This window comes from Dermacentor andersoni, unplaced genomic scaffold, assembly GCF_023375885.2.
Source record: "Dermacentor andersoni unplaced genomic scaffold, qqDerAnde1_hic_scaffold ctg00000041.1, whole genome shotgun sequence".
In the NCBI taxonomy this organism is placed as follows: domain Eukaryota; kingdom Metazoa; phylum Arthropoda; class Arachnida; order Ixodida; family Ixodidae; genus Dermacentor; species Dermacentor andersoni.
Genome location: NW_027314754.1, coordinates 3,246,322 through 3,267,361, shown reverse-complemented (window position 1 = coordinate 3,267,361; position 21,040 = coordinate 3,246,322). Strand labels below are relative to the sequence as shown.

At 45.3% G+C, this 21,040-nt stretch overlaps 1 protein-coding gene across 4 annotated transcripts in view; it reads right to left on the bottom strand.

Moving 5' to 3' along the window:
* Nucleotides 1–21,040, bottom strand: part of LOC126517962 (cholecystokinin receptor type A-like) — a 147,592-nt gene that overhangs the window by 86,026 nt on the left and 40,526 nt on the right. For 3 of the 4 annotated variants that reach the window (XM_055064355.2, XM_055064354.2, XM_055064357.2), the window contains exon 1: nt 6,172–6,956. The exons of the other annotated variant lie outside the window; for it this stretch is intronic. The gene's annotated coding sequence lies outside the window, so the exon portion shown is untranslated. Of the gene's footprint in view, nt 1–6,171; nt 6,957–21,040 lie in introns of those variants that run through there. 4 annotated transcript variants of the gene reach the window in all.

The window sequence follows — 21,040 nt, the reverse complement described above, 5'->3', positions numbered from 1 at the left end:
TATTGTCCTACTTTATGTTTAAACGAAGCACATTCTTTAGAATTTGAGTACAAACTAAACTCAAATATTGATGGTTTCTGTAGCGCATTTTTGAAAAAAATATTTTGAAACATGCGTTTGTATCAGAATTTTGAAGTGGTTATCGCTTGGAAAGTTAAAAGCCCCAGTTCCAATACTGCAAACTTATTTCGCAAGTATTTAATTGATAATGCATTTCAATTTCTAGAGAGTGAAAATTGTGTGCGCTACCTTATGTAAGGTAGTTAAACATGTAGTAATGAGGTATATCTACCACAGGCAACATTAGAAATCCCTTATTTATTTAAACAAACAAAGGAAGTACCTGGTTTTATACACGAAGCTTTTGAATGGTAAACCCTATTTCAACCATATAACTTCCTGCATGAAATAACGCATTTTTGAGTGATGACCTTACCGAGAGGCGACAAAAGTGCCAATGAAATGGAAAACGTATGCTTGAGCTTGTCAAGATTAGTTGTTTAAATTTGGACAGCATGAATATGAGCCTATGGTACATTGGAAGCGTGGTAGTACGCGCACACAGCACCTCGTTCGGATGAATAATTTAGCAAATGCGGACAGTTACCCAGGTTGCTCACACTCCTCATAGGTGCTCGTCTCTCTTTCTATCTCTCCCTTCCACTCTTTCTCTTTTTATCCACGTTAACCCTTACCCATGTGCAGGGTAACCAACCGCCACTACCTCTGATCAACCTCCCTGCCTTCCTATGCATCCTTTTCTCTTTCTTTCTCTCTCTTTCTCTCTCTCTCTTCATAGTTAAATCATCATTCCCACTTTCGAGAGGGGCACCAGCGACACGCCTAGAGTGAATTGTAGTCGCTGATTTTACTGACTAGTGCAATATTTTGTTAAAAGTGTTTTTACTATTATTATTAATGTTATCATTATTTTATTCATTACATGGTTAATGTCCTTTGTCAAAGAGTGTAATAAATGGAAGGTGCGTCAAAGAACAGGACCTTCCATAGAAACAAACGTATAAACACGCAATTTACAGATAGTCAGGGCTATTAAAAGAAGCAAATTAGCACACGTTCAAGACTGGATGGTACAGAATATCGACGGATTTTAAACAGACAGTGCATAGAAGAGTTGAATACGCAGTAAAACGTACGCATTTCCTGGTGACATATGTGACTTCGTCATTGAATAGGGTTGAAGGGCATAATTTAGTACGGCTACTAAAGCACGGCTCGATACAGACACTAAGAAAACCGTAGATAGCACAAAATTAAGCAAAATCTCTTGCGGTAGCTTCAAGTGCGCGCTGACTTTTTTTTACGACAATTGGTGGTAATGGTGGCCATGCATACAGCCAGGTTTCGCCTGGCGGGCTGCATGTGGGGTTTTCCTCCGAGAATTTTTCCAGCTTGAGATCACTTACGCTGTTAGTAAAGCATTCATGTTGCGATGAGCGTTTTAATAGTAAGATAAAAAAGATCTTACGATGGACAATACCTCGAAAACATTGCGGCGCGCAATATCACGGCACACGAAGTAACGCAGGAGACAACTCGGCGTGTGACTACTGGCTGACTCATTTCATAAGATGCTTTCCTCGGATGCATACAGGGCGTGTATCTTCTCGAATAAGTGAGTTCGACGTGGCGCACACATATGCCTGAATTTTTTTCTGTGTTTTCGTTTCAGAAACTGCGATTTTTCGCAAATATACCAGCACCAACAAACCAAATAATCAACTTTTGCTGCGGTATTGCTCGTGTTAGTGCCTATACGAGAAGAAATGGTAGAAATGAACGGGGGAACGGGGGTAGGGGGGGTTGTAATAGTTTTTCTAATTGTGTTTCCATGGTAGGAGTTCTTTAATTCCTTCCCGTAATAGATTGTGGAGGCCTCATGGCCGCACTGCAGCAGCCGAGACACCCTTTCCTAGGCACCCTTTCCCATCTTTCACCATCGATCGAACGTTATCGCGTTACGTGCGGGGGAAAGGAAGATGGCGCGAGGATGCGAAACCGAGCTGTCCAGATTGGACGATGCTGGAAATAAAGTCAGTTGTTGATTTCTTTCTCGGGGACGAATTACTCGCTTCTGTCTGCCCTATCCAGCCGCGCTGTCATCCCTCAGGAGAAGATCATTGTACAGGAAACGCGTTCGCAACATCCGCGTGAAACGCACGCACACGCACACACGCACACACACACACACACACACACACACACACACACACACACACACACACACACACACACACACACACACACACACACACACACACACACACACACACACACACACACACACACACACACACACACACGCACGCACACGCACACGCACACACCTTTTCACATCTCCTCAAATGAAAGCTCTGCTTTCTTTGTAAGTTTAACGGATTGGCGTTTGGAATCGCTTGATATAACAGTGAAAGAAAAAAAAAGCACTATTAGGACCACTGCTTCCGCGCTTGACGACCACTTGCCGGCTACGAAGCCGGAAAACTGCAATATGCGAAGCAATATAATTGTGGTCGTTGAACCAAACCAGTGCAGAGCACGAGGACTTAGCGCCACCTAGCACGCTGCTAAATAAACCTTTTGAAGGAAAATGGCGGGAGCCTTCAAAATGTATCGATGTTGTTGTTTTTTTTTTTTTTGGGGGGGGGGGATCCTATTTATTGGTGGTGTACACTTATGTGTACGCGACTTGTTTTTGCGCAGTTCTGTCCAGTCGTGACAAGGGAAAAAAAATTTATGATATTTCCATGCGGGTAGATTGACTTCCCTCCTTACTCAATTTGACTGCATTTGAGTTCAGCTTGGCAAATATTACTACACACGATCACTTGGGCGAAGACACAAGCATATCTCACGGGATGACTAACTTGTTCATGTCCTATGAACGCGTCCGCGGTCAGTTTTTTTTTTTTATCAAACAACACGCCTTAGTTATTTTGCAGTGATGCAATACTTAATGGTACCGTAATTATGAATATATACGGAATCGAAATTGTACAACACATCATCCTGCTGTCTCGACTTCACTTCAATGGAGTTAGCAGCGCATTGGAACAAGATGAAACGGCTTGGTAACATTTATCGGCAGTGCTATATAATTCGTGAATGGAGGAGCCATACCTGAACGTCATTCAGCTGTAAAACGAAATATTGTGTAGAGTCGCTTGTTCATAGCAGAAAGAAAAAAGCAAAACCTTAGACAATTTGTGCGTTTGGAAGCACATGACAAAAAAATGTAAAGTCTTTGTGAAAATTAATACCTTTAACCTCGGTCTTTGCACTCCGCTACGTTGTGACCCGCGTATACAGCTTAAGCAAGTTGTACACAGCCGTTTCGTTCGAACGGTAGTGCGCGCTCGCGCAGCAAGTTCCCACCGGAAGCGGAACTGACGCAGGTCTCGCTCCGCTGCCCAGCAGATTGAGCGGAACGTGACGGGCTGCTCGCCTAACACATTTGTCGTTTGCAGCGACGAAGGTCAGGTGATCATTGGTCTCCGATAGAGATTGGGCGCAGATGTGAATGCACGTTTGCAAAACAAAATCTGAAGCGCTAAAAATGAAACGAAACCAGCGATACTACCAGAGGCAAAAGCCCAACAAACGTTTGTAGCAGAAAATGTATTCACGTCAAGGAAGTTTAGTTGACGTCGATGCAATGCATGGGGAGATAGTGAAGTTGGCAGCGCCGCCGACCACACGGGGTGTGCTACAAAGCCCGCCGATTGTGCGCTTGCCGGGGGGGAAAATCTCGCGCAATGTTCTGTTCTCATTTGCACGATTTGCACGATTTTTTTCTCTAGCGCTCGTCTGTGGGCAGTACAGATGAATGCGCTCAATCGCGCCCATTAAGTGCGCAATGGAGAAATGCCGGAGGTCGCCTCGCTGTTTGGTTTCCGTTCGCGCCACGTTGTGTTTGAGACGCTCGGAGGAAACGCGGTGTTCGTGTGTCTGACTTCCTTCCTTTTCTTTCTGATTTGTTGTTCAAACCGCGTAAATATTTTTGCTCGCGGTAGCAACATGAATGCGCGGACGTTAGAGTAAAAGTAGGGGCTATATTCGTGAACCAAAATCTGCTACAGAATAAGATTTACGACGTTCACGAACATTACACGGAGTCCACAGCGTAGTCGTACAGTTTTTGTTTGTTGCTCAAAAAGATGTTGTTGAGCTCCGAAAGAGCATTATCAAGCTTAGTGAAAGAAGTATCTGCTTCGGCTCTGCGTATTTAATGGAGGCTGCTGGCTCTCGTTATGGTAAGATGCGTTTCTTTTACTGGAGGTCAAGAAAGTTGAGTATTAAAATTATTCAAACACTTCAAAACATTCGATGCTTTTCTGTGTATTTAAGTTACGCTCAGCTCGAGTTCTTTCAATGCTACGCCAACAGCCCGCCCACCCACACATAGATGTAAACACAAAGCTTGTGTGTTTCTCCTAACATCCCAGAAAATCCCTCGTTCGTCGTTTTTACAGCTGCTCCAGCGTAGGAAATAATAAGTTTGCGTAAGAAATGTTAACAGAACAAGAACATGGCTCATAATCACAGTTTTTCACGAAAATCGGTCACACCGAAGGCATGACATGATTGCTGACCCGGCGCAGCCTTAAAAAAAAATTGAAGCGTACCTAAAATGTATTTTAGTACCTAATATACGCTCTTGTCGACAGAATGAAGAGATGCATATAAACCGCGTAAGTTAGGTAAAATGTTGGCATATGTAGCCCTTCTAAAATGCCGGCGTTCAAAGGAGAAGCAGTGGAGCGTACTGTTCACTCAGTGTTTTCAGCCCCTGTGGAGGGTAATTATTATATGCGTCTAGGCTGCTCTAAAAAAAATTCTTATTTTTTGTTAGCTTCGTTCTCTTATGCAAAGACGCACGCAATACAGATTTCTGAAATTTTTATGTTATGAAGTAATGTTATGTGGTCGGCACGTTCCTTCCCATGAAAAAAAAATCTACATACATATATATATATATATATATATATATATATATATATATATATATATATATATATTTTCACAAATATTATTCACTGCTTCAGCTTATAGAGCAAATTCCGGCCGCGACGGCCGAAGCTCGATGGGGGCGAAATGCGAAACCGCCCGTGTCTCGTACGTTCGGCGCACGTTAAAGATCCCCTGGTGGTCAAACTTAATCCGGAGACCTTCACTACGGCGTGCCTCATAATCAGATCGTGGTTTTTGGCAGGTAAAATTCCAGAACTCAGAATAACTGCATATATATTACTCGAAACTTTGTGATTGACTTACTTGGAGTTATATATTCGTGTAAAGTGTTATACTTCGCAATTTTTCTAAGGTTCAACGCGAAAAAAAAAAAAAAACATTTTAACTTGTCTTCTTCCAGCTCACTAATGTCTATAGCAAATGACGCTTAGCAGATAGAGCCTTGCTTTTATGCGAGCCCGAGAAATGTGCTCGTTATGTCTCGTCAAGTGAATTATAACTGGTTTTTATCAAACATGCGGTGCCCGAAGTCCTAGTGATAAAATCTTTTTGGTCGTGGCATTCGAGTTCGTTTTTGCTAGATCCGTCAAATATTGCGAGAAGAGAACAGGAAAACCCCAGACATATAGCGGCCGATTAAACGAACCCTCTGTTTGTCCAATGTTGCTTCTATTTCCTTTATACGGCGGAGTTTCGCGACGCAGGGCCGCTTGACTCAAGCTACCACCATGTCTTGGCAGAGACGTTCGATGTGCTGCGTTCCGTGAGCAATGACGAAAAAATGGTTTTTCTTTCGACATATCGATCGTATAGCCAATAATGAAAAAGCGTATCTGATTTGAGGCGGTAATCCAAATCACATCATAAGAAATACGCCACATGTCTGTCTCTACACTAGATTAAAATAAATCATTAACTAATATCAAGGGTTCGATAGCACGTGCCGAAAATGTCATCATACCAACTTCCCTCATCTTCTTGGGGCACCTTATTTCTTATAGAATTGTGTACCTTGGGCAGATTTAGTGACGGCGCATAGTTATTCCTAACAGCGAAGACAGATGTTTCATTTAAATTTATCATTGCCTTTTGCGACTTTGGACAGCACGAAAATCTTGGAGGTTTCCGAAAATTTTTTTACTAGTTACAACGGGAGAGGCAATTCAAAAATTCACTTACCGAATCGAAGCGTTGGTCGGAGACTCGTCGATGTTAAAGCTGCCGTATTTTTCGCACACTTCTTTTTTTTCTTTCTGGCAAGAGCTTGTCCAAAAATTCTTCGCATACACTCGTTTCCAGAAATCCTCTCTCACGCAATCGGGACTGTAATGGAACGTTCACGGCTGGTAGGTTCCGGTGCCACAAGCTTGTCCACTTTTTTTTTTTTTTCAGTACTGAACACTTCACCGCAAATCAGTCATCACGCAGAAAACAAGCTTTAAAATGCGGATATTTTTCTCGAAAATCAAACTGAAACATCCACGGTGGTGAGCGAATAAAACATGGGGAGTTTCGCAGTTACAAGCAAGAAAAAAAAAAATTCCCTATAGAGTTTGTGGTGGCGGTTGTCTGGTTCTGAACTTCAAGGCAGAGTTGTTCGGCAAACTTTTTCGAAGTGACAAATATTAAGAAGCTGATTTGGTTGATGGCCACGGAAATACCAATTTCGTCGTGCTACCGAAGATCTTTCTCCTTGCGTAATTTCTTGGTTAGCGTAGCAAATGTGAATATTTCGAAAAAGAAAACATGTATTTACGTGGCCTCCGACCAGAACTACCTATTCCGACTTGAAATGTGTAAAAGCGATGCCAGCTTTCGCACAGAAAGTTTTTTTGTTTTTCAAGGATTCAAACGAGCTACCTTCGCTCCTCACATATTTCTGATCAGCGTTGTTTCATCTGCATTTTCCGATGCAGGGGCTTCCGGCAGGAAGTACACGTCTACATAAAATAGAGAAAAGAAGAGACCCGTAAAAATACAAATGGCTTTCCTGATCTCTAAAGAGCCCTCTATTTCTCAAAACTTATGGGATACTGACACTATTAGGGCACAGTTTTGCGTCTTGGAGCTGTAGAAGAGAGACCAAGAAAGATGTAAAAATAAGGACAGGAAAAAAAAAGGAGCCCCGAAGAACTTCCTAGTTTAATTCAGAAGACTACTCCCGCATACGCTCGCTTAATGGCGTTCTTAATTTTGTTCAAAGGTCGAGCAGTAAATACAAATAAAATATACGGGCAAGATGCGAGAATCGAACAGCTTTTCGGGATTCAGACTGATTCTAGCCCACCCACGCCAAACGTTTTCTCTTCCACGCGAACTTTCAACCTCAGACAAAAAAGATTATTTCCGATACGCTCAACGCGCGCGCAAAATATCTACTCACTTCCTACACACTGAGCGAAGCCACTTTCCGGTCGCCGCCACGGCGCGCAAAAAGTTTCCAAGTCCGCGCGAACTTTCGTAGTTCGAGCGAGAAAAAAAAAAGCACGCGAATTAAATGAACGAGCGGTAAACGGAGTCGCAACAGCTCCAGAGAATCCCAACAGTCGGACTGGAGTAGCCGGGGTTATCCACCGAGATGCGCTATCGTAGCCGACGTCGAGCCGTGTCGGTGGCGGGGGGGTGGTTGCCGACAATGACGGGACGTTTCCAGCATGCAGTAAGAGCATCCGTCCGGCGCGGCTCCGGCGCTCCAACTCGCCGCTCGGGATGCAGACGGCTCGGGGTTTCGGGCACGAGCGGCGCGCTCTTCTGCGGCTCGCGCATGCGCACTTGCCTCCCAGACTCCGCGAGTGAGCACGAGGAGAAGACGAAAGGGTGGTGGTGGGACGTCTGCAACAGCTTCGACGAAGAGAAAGCCGAGGCTCCCCTCGCGATGAGCGTGGGACAGTGCGCGCAGTTTGACGCACGTCGTATCGGGCCGGCTATAAGGGGAAAAAGAAACGCGCCTGATGAAGCAGACGACCGGGGAGATTTAGAATTCTACAAGAGCGGGAGTCGGATGCGGCTGTCAGTGAGAACGGCCCAGTTCGTCTTTCGGCAGTTCGAGCTCCGACGAATTCGGTTTCAATGAAAACAACAGCAGCTGAGTGTTTCGACAAGTACAACACATAGAGATAGTCGAAAATAAAGAAAACAGCGTAAAAATAAACTTAGCAAATAGAAAGTTGGCAGAGTTTCCGTATATTTATTTCCGCAAAACCCGCGCGGCATCGCGCACAGAACAAAGCACGTGACAACGTGTCAAGCATGTGACCCACAGCGGAAGCTGCCTCTAAGAAAAAAACAGGAAATGCAAGCAGATGAAACAAGGGGAAACGAAACCTCAAAGAAACCTTAAGACATGTCCGGAATTGAAAAAGAAGAAGACCTTTTTAAGAAGTAATAAAAAATTTCAACTGTCTCACGTCTCATACCGTTTTATGCCGCGGCGATAAAAGCGACAGATGGCGCTGTTTGGCATTTAAGCAGGCCGGGCAAGGTTACATGAGACGAATTGCATTTTCTTTCTCTTTGGTTCGCCCTGACGCACGCTTCATTGAAGGAACCTCTATGGCCAACTCAGAAAGCACAACAAAATAATTACAGCGTGCTCATCCCATCCTTTCTACGTGGATTGAAAGTCGCTGGCTGCCCTAAGCAGGTGGTGCGCTAATTCCCGCGTACTACCCACGTATTATGGCCGTTTCTGCGGTGCCCCCTTCATAGCTTTTCGCAAAATCCTGATGCAACTTCTTTATAGAAACGTAGGTTTATTATGTTTTGAGACTGATCGGTTTCACTTATTTGCGTTTGGTTGGAAATACGGACAAAGTAGATCATCCTCCACTTCACTCGCAGCGCAGATTAGCTCAAGATAAGGTCGTAGCCTTAGTAAAAGTCACTGAGCTTAAGATTGTTTCTTTTCTTGTTATTTTCCCCCATCTTTATAGTGTCGAAGTAACATCTTCAGTGGCCTGTAATACGGTTTGTAAGTGTGTTGAGATGCGCGCCGACAACGCGTCATTGTAGTTTGTGTTGCGCAAGACAATATTTCTTGATGGGACAGTGAGGACGGGATGATGAGATTGAACAACTTGCAAGAGTAGTAAAGCAAGCACACAGGAAACTAAGCTGTGTAATCTTGAAGTTTGTAACTTTGTAAGATCGGTTAGATTCGTAAACCGCGCAACTCTCGGCCGTTTGGAATATTCGCCAGATACGCAACCTGTCCTCAAGAGGCTCTTGTCCGTTGAGCTTGTCTCTATCCCACAACAAAGCCTGCCATTTGAAGTACAAGACCCTCACTTTTACTGCCTTTCCACAAAAGAATTGTATGTCCCCTCAAATACTTTCGCACGGGTATACCCGTACCATGACTTTTCGAGAGCCAACAATGCTGCTGATGGACACTGCACTTCACCTGTGCCTTTCTCGCACAGTTATTTTTTAATCACCCATCCACAGTGCGCAATACGTGGTCCCGCACTGTGGAACTTAGTAGATGCACTTAGTAAACACGCGCACTTAGTAAACACTCGCACTTAGTAAACACGCGCACAATATGCGACAAGTGCGAGAAGTAATATATGGTTCTACCGTTTATTTGCCTATGCGGAACTACGTAGATCCCTAACCTTTCGGCTATTATCCAGACATTAACTACTAATGATACAATGTCCTGTGAAACCAAATGCAGCCAATACAAGCTACACCCCCTCCCCCCTCCTCCACGCAATAAATGAATACTTCGCATGGCTAATCCGATCTCATACTTAGCTTTTGATGTCTCTACAGACGCGTGTGCGTTCGTCACGGGAGACTTTGCACACTCTCACTTATAGAAGTGTCATTTCTAAGCCGGTAACTCTTACAAAATTCCGATTGCGTGCGTACTATGAGGTGCTCGAGTAAGCTCGATGCACCACGAGTTTTATTTTAAACTATACAGTCTTTATCTGTAATTTTATATAGTCTTTCTACGCTATATGTATGCAGTGTTCTTTTTAACGTATTTATGATCAGTGTTTTAATGGCTATGCAACAACATGTTCTATACTCCTCTTCAATGTATTTCGTTGATATATTTTTTAGCAATGCTAATTTGATCACCTCGCTTCAAACCAACTTGCTGTGTTTTTTTCTTGTTTTCTTGTTAGTATTCTTGTCTTTCATATTTATTGTTTATAAATGATATTTATGCATTAACCTGAAATCCTCCCCTATGTAATGCCCGCAAGGGCCTTTAGGGTATTGAACTACATAAATAAAAAGAAAAATATAGGTCCATAGTTATTGAAGTGCGCCTATAATGCGTTTCTGATGGTAGGTCCGAACCTCTGTCTTCCAACATAGCAGCCCAATGCTCTTACCATGATGCCATAGAGTTCACGCTTGCACTTTCGTACCAAAGTCGCCTTTTGATAAACCGGGCGCATGCGCCAAGTGGTAGTTTCTCATTGATTGATAGTGATTGATAGCTAGTGCTTGTTCAGAGGCTCCGTTACGCTGCGCTTCTTTCGTGACCGCATCGTATTGTCCGTCAGAAGGATATCTACAAAGCGTGTGCCTCTCCGCCTCTAAGGCTGTCGCAATAACAAAGAAAAAAAAAACAAGACGTCGATAAAGGCGTGAAGCTCTTCCGCGTGAAGCCTCACTCCACGTCACTTGTTTCCCAGGCGTGTCTCCGGCGGGTACTTTAAAGTCGGCGTGAAAGGGGACTCCAACTATATTTGGGGCGAGGACTTACGGAGTCGCCATCTGTCGGAACAACACCACCTAGATAGCACAAGGCCTTTTCACTCCGATCCATAACGTCATGTTACCTAGCCAGGCTGCCATAGAATACAATGGGGATGATCTCGAGTAGGCAACAGTGATTTTGACGTCACCGCTTTCGTCACCCCAGCCTTGTCTATGGGAATTTAGGGCCATGTATGTGACGTCATGGATCGGAGTAAACAGGCCTTGCGCTATCTAGGTGGCATTGGTCGGAAGCGCCTCGCTTGCGCAGTATGAGGGATGACGCGGCGCACTCCTCATAGGTTTGGCTCTCAGCGCTCAATAAAAACACCCCGTAGGAGCCCTGCTGGACATTTCTGTAAGTACTCTCAAAACGAAGGAATTGTTTTGCTCTCAAAATAATAATGTTGACCAAATAGAAATCACAGAATGGTTTACAGACCTCCTTAGCAAATACGTACAGTGAACGCCCACAGCGCGCGGTCGCCGCGATGGAGTCACCCAAACCTGCTACTTTGTCGTGAAAGGTCGGCAATCGCTGAGAGTGAACTATGTGAAATATGTTCTTACTGTGCGCTGTCAGTATAACCAAATGGAGAAAAGAAGAACGAAGCCTCAATTCAGCGATCGCACGGTTTCGCGGTGACCGATTGCGCGTTTGCATGCATTCCGAGCACAATGTTTGACTTTCACCGCGAGCGCGTTTTTGCACAGTGCCTTGAGCTTTAGGCCGCATCATACGAGCATTTGACAGTGCACAAGCAATCATTATTCCATTGTTGCGTGGGCACTCTCAGAGCTGTTCAAAAATATACCCTTATAACTAGGAACTTCGACGCCTACGACGGCGACTTGTGATGTGCCGTCGCAACGATTCGAGTTTTCTTTTTGTTTTATTATAAAGCCTTGGACGTTTTGATATAATTATTTCTCAAATTTGGTCGCACTGTATGTTTAACGATCTTCTCAGTGAGCCATCAGCCGCTGCTTCTTTTTCTTAATCCAGTACACTTCAATGTTTGGTGCTACACAAGCAGGTGCATATATGTTTGGTACTACACAAGCATGCGCATATGCCCCACATCTATTTTAATGTGCTTCTTACCGTTTCCTTTCCATTACACTGCACTTGCCAATATCTAGCATCAACAACTTCTTACACCAAAGCTTCATGGCATTAGCCGGTAAGCGAGCATGGGCAAGTGTGTCAGTGCGCGCTTTCTGCTATTCACCGAACGTCGTAGTCCCGACGCCGTATCAGAAATCTTCCACGCGGACATGCTTGCTGCACACCCTAGTTGTAGCCGATCGCTGCTTGCTGGTTCTAAGTTTCGCTATCCAAGCTTCCCGTAACGTCTTGTCCTGTGGGTACGTGTGAAGGCTGACACCGGGCTTTGTTGTGTAAGTCCGGCACTGCGGCACCTAGCAGTAGCCTACCATGTTGAACGCATTCTGAGGCAGCCGCTACCTATCTAAGGGCTTTCAAGTGTTGTCAAGCACACACCCGATTCGAGAAAACCTTCCCACTTAATCAGAACCGCAGCGCAGGTGGAACTTTAAACTTCCGTTTTCAGCTGGCTTCCGCGATTCCGAAACAGCCGACGCGGCCTCTCTGGCCACGTGATCCCTGATACTACGTCACGCTGACGGCGGCGCCAGCGTTTCGAGTGGTGGAGCCCGCCCCCAATAGCTATCGGTGTTCTGCGATGAACCCGTGTGGTTACACTGGGTCTTCATTGTTTCCTAGTACAGTGTTCAACAGCCTCAATCGGTGCCTTTATTCCATGCCTGAGGAAAACCCGACGCGCTACATCTTACTGCAAGTCTCAAGTATTCGAAAATTGTCAGGGATCAAATCGAGCGAGGTGCTGCGAGCGCCCAAAAGCTTATGTTACTCAAGAGACTGTATAGGCGTGATCACGTCCGGAACATTTGCATAAAGCATTGTCAGGAAATGACATAAGAGCCTTCACGCATAGACGTGCATGTTGCTGATTGATAAAGAAGGGGCACATTGCGTTTGTGACGTACCTTGGCCAAACCTATGGATGAGTACAATATTGACAAGTGAGAAGTAGTGCGAGAAGTGTCGCACTTGTAACTGATCGCAACGGTTTGACGTAGTCTAACTGAGCTGTCGTTTATTTTAAAACACAAGCCATAGACACCAGGTTATCTGGAACGTGCAAACCTTCGAATAATCGTCCTATAGAGCAACCGATGTCGAACGCTGATGGAGAAACACTTAGCATAAGTTGGTTACAAAGCTTAAATCGTTCACTTCAAGCACTTTCGCGAAGTGTGTCTGCGTTCCCGGAAAATAGGTTCTGAAAACCTTCAAATAATTCGGATAAGTACGAAAAGTTGTGATCAGGATGCCGTTTTCTGCTCAAACGTTATAATTATTGCGCACGGATAACTTCACCGCGACACGAATATTCTAAATGCAATTATTCAGTTTTCTCTCCCCAACACTACGAACCAATAGCATCGTTCCGTGGTGTAGGTGGCATATAATTTAAACTCATGCATTTTTTGTGCAAGGTTCCAGCCAAACCTGCGAGGCATTTTGTCAGACTCACATTTTTTTTTCACACAGTGTTTGATTTAAATATTCTCCAAACACTGCGAAACCGATAACAAAACCTCCGACGACAGAAGCAGCTATATTGCTTTAGTTCCTTCAGCTATGTCGGATGCCTCCTTACAGAAATCTAAAGCATTGAGGCAGTAAAAAAACCGCGCAGCACGATTAATCTCATTTCTCACTGAGCATCAAATTCAATCTTCCATGAAGTTCACTCTAGCCTTCTATCTCCTGCCAATCGCAGAAAACTTCCTTGCATATGTCTTTACCAAAATACATACTATCGCAAGTATTTGTATTGCATGTGGACTGCCCTTGCAGCAGTAAAGTTCATTAGTCATCATTGCATGTGGATCCGGCAGTGCGGCTTATTTCTGCGCGTCTCAGTGAACCGCAGAAAGTGAGCAGGACCAAGAGTAATGCGGTTACACAGCTACTCTCAATTTTACTGATGACTTCGATAGATTCAATGCAGCCTACGGGGTCTGTAACGAAGACTAGAGAACCGTTAAAAGAAGAAAAGGAATAAGAAATGCGCTATGAATGTGTGTATGAGCTGGTCCATAACCGTCGCGCGACAATCTTCTTGTGGTTTGCGCGTATTCAGCAATCTTGTTTTTTTTTTCCATAGTCTACTACTTAATGCTTAGTATTGCAATCCCGTGTCGCTCTAAAAGCTTATAATTTGTTCCTTCCAATATATGCGCACGCTATGTCGACCCTCCTTTCTGTAACGTGCCTGTTACCTCGAAGGTAAAGGCAAACGAATACGCAAGTAAATTATAAGCTTTTCGTCGTCGTCTAGCAATAGTGATAGCGCATATATATAAGATAACGAATCAGGAGCGGGTTGCGCTACCGAGGCCGTATTCGCAGTCTTTTCAGCGGCGGGATTACCGAGCCATTTGCCTCCGGCGAAATTCTCCCGCGAGCGCCAAGGACGCGCCCAGCGAGCGTATAAAAGTGTCACCAGTGAAAGCCGGAGCCGAAGACGGGATTTCACTCTTCCCCAACGGGAGCGACTGCTCGTGCCTCTCTCGCGAGAAAGGACGTCATTCCCTAAAGGATGAGAGCGACGTCCCTATACGCCTCCAGACGAAGCCGTGACGTCGCCGTGACATGGCACGCTTCTCCCTTTTTACGCTTGCTGAGAGGTGGTTTCCCTTCGGACCGAGTGAATACCCTTTTAAACTGACGGCCGCGATCGATTCGAAGAGTGCCTTTACTCGACGGTGTGGCGCCATCGCGTGGAGTTCGCCGCAAACCGCGCACCACGAATCGATCCGCCGTTATGGGAAGCGGCCACGTAAAATCAGCTTGTGCAAATTTTTTAAGGGTGGGAGGGTGGGGGGAAGCAGCATTTGCCGCAAAGCGTAAGGACACTAGAAGAATATTTAATAAACGCTTATAATAGCTCTGCTTCAAAGCGAGCTCTGATGAATGTGGTTGATAATTGTGCAGGCTGTTCGACGCGGCGTCACTTTAATTCCAGCTGCAGAGTTCTACTTTAGTCTTTAGGTTTGTCCTGTTGCAATGTTCTACTTTGGCCCTTAGGTTTGTCCTGTTGCTCTCCTTTCCTCTTTCCTTTTTCCTCCCCTCCTCCCTATCTTCCATTTCTGTGTTGCTGTCGCCTCCCTTCAGAAGAGTAGGCAGGCGTTGTGACCCTTCCGGTGGCAGTTGCCCGCCATGCTCCTCGCTTTCCCTTTCCTGATACCTGTGTATATGTGTATATGTGTTCAAAACAAATAATAATAATAATAATATTTGTTGATTTTTTATTACAGTGAACATGCTAAAGTATTCCTGTAACACGCAAGGTATTTCATGTACTTCGTGTCTTCTTTTTTTGAAATACATTCTTTAGTCCAAGTAAAAATTTCTCTTTGCAACTGCATAAACATTTTTTTTTTTTTTCGCATAGAAAGTCTAACAGGCAAACGTGGTAGGGGCCTTGAATGCAGCGTTCAGGGTCGAGAGGGCATCCTGGGCGAAGGCCTGTCGCCTTCGGGCTTGATGAATCCGAAGGCAAATTGAAAGCGCCTGCGTCCCATCAGAATTCTTTATATATCGCGCTCTCGAAGAATGGGCTCCCGAAGTACGGTGCGAGGCGCGGTATTGTTTGTTGCCAGAAGGCGGGCTCACAGCCATAGTAAATGAAACCGCTACCAGGAGACTCCACAATCGGCGGGAAAGCCGGCGAGAAACGTGCGAATTACGCGGCGATACAATTGCTCGTGTAGTGCGGGGGAAGTTTTCTTTATGCCGAAGCAGCTGTCTCCATGTGTGTGCGGGAGAATGCGGCAGTCAGCGTGGCACGATGCTTTAGAAGAGCTGTGACTTGCGCTGGTTGTCACGGTATATTTGGATGCACAACTGTGACATCGTGGAAAAAAAAAAAACCGGACACAGAAAGGGGATACATAAAAAAAAGGAGCTTTGTGTATGTCCGCCTACTGTATCGTATGTTCTCGCACTGCTTTAGTTCGGCTTCAGAAAACACGGCATATTAGCTAGGCCTGTTGTTGGACAAGTTGGTGCTTAGACCACGGTGTAGGAACCGGAACTGAACCGGAATTGAACTTAACCGTTATTTTTCAGCCCTTTTAGAAGCGAACCTGAACCGGAATTCATTGGAGGAACTGTTCCGAACCCATTCAACAACGGGTTCAGAAGCCGCTGTGAAAGCTCTACCAGCCCAAGTCAGAGGTTCGACGTTGGACAAAGGCTCAAAGCCTCGCGTAGTCTGGAAATGCTTCCCAGGCAAAACGCAAGCTTCAAGTAACAGCAGATAGCCCTAAGTTGTAACACTGGTTATGCGGCTAATTTTTGTGCTACCAAATATTCCCTTTATTCGACGAAAAATGTGGGTGTTTACACGCGCTCGAGCACCTTGCTCCAGCAAAGGCAGCAGAACAATTCTGTTCGCCTTTCTGTTCTACTTCGACGCTGTACGCGGCAGACTCAGCGGCAGTTGTAATAGAACTATACTCACGTGCAAACAACAGCGTTGAGACCCCTGGCGTTGAAACAAGAGTGTTGAAACACCATGCGACACGAAAATGCGTCTTGTGATAAGGTCAGTGAGAGAAAGAGGGAGAGAACACTCTCAGTGCGATATACAGAGCCGACGTTTAGGTGATAAAGAAGTGACTATTTTTACGTGCAACTTCAACGGAATTCTCACTGCGGCGCGAGTTTGCTCTACTTTGAGAGATACTAGGAGTTTTACCGGCCCATTGGTGCAGGTTGATGTAAGTGCGAAATAAAACCACTAAACTTGGAGAAATGCCACCTTGGAGGCTGCTTTCTGAGTGCGTTGCGCCTTCTCCATAAAATATTTCATCTACATCAAGTATACAGCAAAACAAAGAAACATGTGTGAGAAAGTTCCAATTTATGCTGAATCAAGCCAAACGTGTGCTTTTCACATGCTAGGCACTTTGGCCTTAGCAAACAAGTCGCAGTACGCCCCTGCGCTTTTGTTTCACAAGGTATTCAACTTCCTCGCGTAAGATTAAAGGCACCAGAGATAGCAGGTCTACCAAATGGTCTGGCATGTTCGTTTAAAGTACTCGTTTCCGAGACTCTCGCAAGATAAATTGTGGTCACCCTCAAAATACTCCCAATTCGACGGAATTCACTGTTACATCTATTATTTTTATTGCTGAACGCATCTTTGCAAGCCCTCTTTCGTTACGCGTTTCAGGAGCGGAGTAGGTTGCTTTTTAATTGTCATCCCAACCCCTAAATGACGCCCCCGGAGCAGCAGCTTGCATATGGTTAACAAGAGAGAGAGAGAGTGAAGCCGCAATGGTGGCTATATCTGGCGAGTAGAGATGCTTCCAGCGATGACATTTTTTTGTTTAATACGAGTGTGTGGTTTGTGCCAAAACCACTTTCTGATTATGAGGCACGCCGTACTGCAGGACTCCGGAAATTTTGACCACCTGGGGTTCTTTAACGTGTACCTAAATCTAAGTACACGGGTGTTTTTGCATTCCGCCCCCATCGAAATGCGGCCCCCATGGCCGGGATTCGATGCCGCGACCTAGTGCTCAGCAGCCTAACACCATAGCCACTGAGCAACCACGGCGGGTCAGCGATGACATCGTGGGCCAAAAACTCACGCACTATCTATAGAGAATGCGCTGGGGAATTATTGTGGTGCAAAATTCAGGGCCCTTCTTTGGACAAGTTTGGTCACACCCGGCGCAACCGAACTATTGGAAGCCTTCTACTAATTTTTCCCTCTCCTCATCCTTCCCACAGTGTAGGGTAGGCAACAGCACTCTGTGCTGGTTAACCTCCGTGCCCTATCGTTTATCTTTTCTCTCTCTCTCTCTCTCTCTCGGATGCTTCAGGAGCTCCGTGTACAAGCTGCGTTGGCAGTTTGACTTTCAGGTACATTTTCGCGACGCACAATTTCATGGCAGTCAAAAAACACAATATACACGATGTGTATTTTTGTTTCGTATTTCGTGAGCTTTTTGGCGAAGGGGGGGGGGGGGGGGGGGGCGAGCGAGGGCCCTGGCTCACCATATAATGTGAAGCATTCTTAGCCTCATTCCGGGTACTTTGCAGTAGGTTTGTCTCCATCTCATCTTGTTTCACGCCTTTTTAATAAATAGGAAAGCGGGACCGACGGTGCGATCGAACAACTGTATTCAAACGCAGCCGGCCAATGTCATAATTATATACGCATACTGCTCTCAGCCAGACGAGGGCTATACCCGGCGAAAACTTTCTGTTGTAGCGCAGCGAAAGCTATGGAGCTGAAGTACGTTTTTTTTTTTTCTGCTAATCGGCACATTGTCCACGAATGTCAACAAGTGGAAGCTACTTAGCGTAAAAGAAACCATTCCAGGTATCGCTCTTATTATTCCTTCAAGATTTCTTTCATAACAAATAAATAGCTTGCTTACGAAAAGGATTTTCGTTTCTGCCGTTTCTAGATTTCTGGCTTTGTGGTGTCCATGTCTGGATTTCCTGGTCCCGTAAGCTTCCAGCATAATTTGGGCGCCACTCGGCCTCGTAACACGAACGCAGAAGCTCCGCACGTGCGAGTGCGTGAAAGCAGCTTTGGATGTACTTCCTTATGGGTGCCGTCACCGAAAGCTGTCATCGGGTATAGACAGCGCTTTCAAACCCTTTGGCTCGTGCGTCACGGGCGAGTTACTTGCATTGCTCTCTAGTGGTAGCTTGTGCAAGGAGGTGCCGTTTTAGACGGTGCCGTCTTCAGTATCGGCCCTCATTCCAGTGTCCTCCCATCGGAGCTGCTAACGCTACGCAGAAACTGTGCGACGCTGTCGTGCCTTCATGAGGGACAAATGCTTATCGCGTTGGAGTAGAAATGCCATCATTGTTTTCTCAGAGACCACATGACTTAGACTTATGTAGCTAAGAGTGTATACAACATGTAGTCGCCCGTTCAGTATCTATGTAGAACCAAACAGTCGACAATTCATAAACTCAGTGAGCGTGGATGTTCGCCCTTGTTGGTAGAATATACTTAGGAGCGCTTAATCGAGGACACGAAAGAAAGACGCTCACATACAAGTGTGAAACACAAGCGCTTCTGTGTGTCTGTTTTCACGTCCTCGTTATCTATGCGCTACGCTCTTCCTACGTAAACTCGCTTCTAATGGGCGGAATACAGATCATGCCGTTGCAGTAATATCGTTGTCGCCAGCATCGTCGTCTTCGTCTTGCTGCTGTCGTCACGCGCACGTTCACGTCACACACACAGCTGCTTGCTCGGCACAAACATCCGTAGGTCTATCTATTAATTCTTTACGGGCCTTATACAATGCTGGATGGCCAGCCGCCAGCAAAATGTTTCACATAACAACTATTCCCACGATGCGTAAGATATGCACATATACGCCAGGAGATTGGAAACGAATCAGAGTGGAATAGTTTTATATTACCTGCAGGGCCACATCTTGACTTTGAATAGAAATGGAACGTTTTTGAAAAAAAAAGAAATTTGGATGAGCCTTCAGCGTATATAGATAAAGAACTTACGCTTTGCACCAATATCTTTTACGCGTTTTCCGAAGTGTTAAGATTCTGAAATATAAATTAAAAAAAATCATCCAGGAAAGCAGTTCGAGGATGGGGTTTGCTTGCGATAAAGTGAATGCATGAGATTCAAAACCTTCGCTCCAGTTGCATTGGATGCCTTTACGTGAGTGTGCGCAGCAGCCAGATAAACTACCGGACTGCTGTGCAAAATGTTATTCATGTACTTGGATTGTGTTAGAACTAGGAGTTTCAAAGTGGAAAAAGAGTGCACGAGAAGTGTGGCTTTTAGTGGGAGTTTCATGGTTACATGAATTCCTCGCCTTCTATACAGCAGTCAGATGGTAGAGGGCAACCAGGTTCCTCAAGAGAAGCCGGAAGACTCGCTGCTCCGCGCCCTAAAGGGCTCTTCACCAGGCCCCATAGCAAATTTTGGTTATACGTTGGATGCTGTTACATGTCCTCATGGGAGCGTTCTGCCGAAAAAATTTTTCAAGTTGACTCAATAATAGCCGAGATAGAAATATGTCAGTGCCGCGAACCCATGATTTCAGCAGGCGGGCCCCACTGCCAAGCAAGAAGCTCTCTCCACTCGGCCCGTCTAGCCTCTGAAAGCGAAATTCCTTCCCTGAATTCTCCCATACAGGACCTCGAGGATCGCGTGACGCATACGTCACAGGCTCCGCCTTCATTTTCTTTTTCTCCTCACTTTTCTTTCGGCGCTACGCACTTCCGCTGACGGCGTCGCGCGCGAGCTGTTGTCTCGTTCACGAAGCGCACGATTTTGTGCGCTGTGCACAAGGACACATGACTAGCGGCATAATTCAGTGCTACACGAATAGTGCTGCAGACACAAGCGGATCGCAGAGCATGATCACGCGCTGGAACACGCTAGAAAGTGACATAGTTTCGCCCCTTGCGCACGTGACTGCTCTACTGCGGGAAAAAAGCAGACGAAGCGGAAGTACATCTCTCTTGCTTCGGTGCGAAGTAACCAACAACAACAAAAAAACACGCAGACAATTCGTTTGTGTGTTTTAATAATTCTCCAAACTTCAATTCGTCAATTCAAGCAACTGATCACACAGATAACATATCTTGTCTTATCGCGCAATGTATGTTCTGCGCTTGTGAACTCAGAATGGCCAGACGTCATGAGTGGCATTGCTGACAAGGAAATTTATTGACCCGTAGGCACGCTTACAACTGTGGTATGAACGAAAAGTACAATATAAAGTACATCACATGTAATACATCATCCTTGATGTAAACAAAACACATTAACAAATGAAACAATAAATGGTGCCTACTTGACACTGGCTTTGCCACACACAACAACAACAACAACAAAACTCATTACCGCATCCACGCAAAAGCATTATTGTCAGCCTCGAATTTATGAAAGGTACTCGGGGCACATACAGATACAGTCTGAACTCAGGCAACCGAATTGAGCATTATTCTGGCTGTAGAAAGACTTTGCCTCGGGATACGGTTATGTACCGCGTAGACCAGCGGCGAAGAAACTCGGCTTCACCGAGTTTGTACAACTGTTCTTCAAGATGACCCCATATTATCACCCGTAGTTTCCGCATTCTGGGGTACATTGCTCTATTTGACTGCCGAGATCGTTCTGCGATGTTACGGAAGCACCACGAAACGTAGCTAGCGCTGTAGTAGACGAGACTCGCAAACCGATCTCGGCGCTGCGGTGGCCGT